Source organism: Triticum dicoccoides, chromosome 4A, assembly GCF_002162155.2.
Source record: "Triticum dicoccoides isolate Atlit2015 ecotype Zavitan chromosome 4A, WEW_v2.0, whole genome shotgun sequence".
NCBI lineage: Eukaryota > Viridiplantae > Streptophyta > Magnoliopsida > Poales > Poaceae > Triticum > Triticum dicoccoides.
The window spans coordinates 735,979,563-735,981,503 of record NC_041386.1 but is presented as its reverse complement, the minus strand read 5'-3'; the positions used below and the strand labels follow the sequence as shown (position 1 = coordinate 735,981,503).

Below are 1,941 nucleotides of genomic sequence, written 5' to 3'. Positions count from 1 at the left end.
GGGGTTACCAGAACAACTTGACTAGGATAAAGGTACCATGCAGGGATGAGTAAGTAAATTTATATACAGCTAAAAATTGAGGATAGCAAGAACAAACCTGGTTTGAGGGGCCAGCTTCAGCATCCAAAGCAATTTTGGGCCTCTTCTTTTTATGTTTTGATGAAGACGTTTTCTATTTGTCCAGCTTCTTTTGGTGACGAATGTACTCCAGATCATCAAGGATGTCTTCAATGTCGTAGAAAGCAGATTTTAGACGGAAGCGGATTTTGTCTAACCTATTCCGCGCGCAACCCATATCTAGTCCACCCATCATGCAAGTCAAATCAACTATCCCACATGCACATCAAGTCAACAGGCTGCATGTATCTCTCTCTTCTTTCTCCCAAACAAACCCATCATTTTACCACCCCTTTGTAAACTTAAATCATTTATATCTTCTAAACCATTATTTAAATTTTATTTTATTTTATATATTTGAACCTCTGGCGCAAAGACCTTTAGAACAAGATCAATGTTGAATATGTTTGAACTAGTTTGAATTTTTTATATTCAAGTTTACCACAAATACATTTTCTAGCAACATTCTTTAATTTGTACATGGCTCAAACAAGTTCCATCAACATTTCATCAAAGTTCAGGAAAGCTGTTTATAAAGTTCTCCAACTTCAAATACATTTTCTAGCAAAGTTCTTTAATATTTCTAACAAAGTGCAAACCCATTGTTCAGAAAGTTCTTCAATTTCTGATTTCATTTATTTAGCACTTTACAGTAAAAATGAGAAGTTCTTCACAGTTTGCAGAAAAATGCAAACCCACTATTCAGAAAGTTCTTCACTATTTCAAACAAAAATGTGTTTCAAATGTATCCAAGACTGATCTTGCTTTAAAGGGCTTGGCGTCACGAGTTCAAATATGCAAAAAGTTTCAAAAACGCAATTTTGGTTTTAAAGATATGAGCCATCTAAAATTGTCAAAAGAAAATTAAAAGTGATGGAGTTAGAGGAGAGGGAAGATAAAGTAAGTATTGATGTGTTGATGTAAGACATGCATGTGTCAGTGTGTGCACAGGAAGAGAGAGAGAGAGCGCGCGCGCCATGCACATGCAAGGGCTCGCATCCACATGAAGGGGCAATGGCAGGGATTGGAGTTGCGCGCGTAACCAGTTGGGCATAGACATATTCGATTTTGGACCCCTCACTATCCCCTCGAAGAATAGCCTGTGATTAATGGCCTCAGCCGCTTCTAGAGTAAGCGTCAGCCGAGGAAGAACGTCGGTCAACAGGCGATGAAGCGTCTCTTCTTTGTCGAATTTGCAGTAGGACAAGACTTTGTCCAGAAGCTTGGAGATAATAGGCGACATGATCCATCCTGCGACGGATATGCCCCATGCAACTCCTGGCACTGCCATCGAGATTTTCCAGAGGTAGAAGAGGAAGACATGGAAGAATTAGGCCATGATGCTCAGTAACCAACCCACGAGCTGCTGTTCAGACTTGGCTAATACATGAGATAGCTGTCATCACAGGTACAATGATTAGTTTAAACCATAGCTAAATAGACATGGGAACTCACCAACTCCGCAGGACCAAGTCAGTCAAATCAAATTAAGCAAACGAAACAACTTGACATATATAAAAAGAGGCAATGGAGAGAGATATTTGGACTAACACACTTGTTTGTTTCAGAACAGTCGAACTAGTGGTCAGCATGCCTAATAATTTACGGGGCTATAGACAGTACACATGGCTTTAATTTTCTTCGTAGCAGGAAATTTCCAATCATGTTCCTGCAAGTTCCCACCCATTAATTTAAACTAAACAGAAACAGCTACCTGCTACCGTCTTGTTTAGTTGCCGTGCATGACCCGTATTCCTAACCAGACTATATAATTATGCAGAGCTACTAGTATACCACCATTATGAAATCAAAGGTAAGGAAAAT

The 1,941-nt window shown here is 39.3% G+C and overlaps 1 pseudogene; it reads right to left on the bottom strand.

Moving 5' to 3' along the window:
• Positions 1–1,504, bottom strand: part of LOC119284340 — a 34,522-nt pseudogene extending 33,018 nt beyond the window's left edge.
• Between the last annotated feature and the right edge of the window lie 437 nt (positions 1,505–1,941).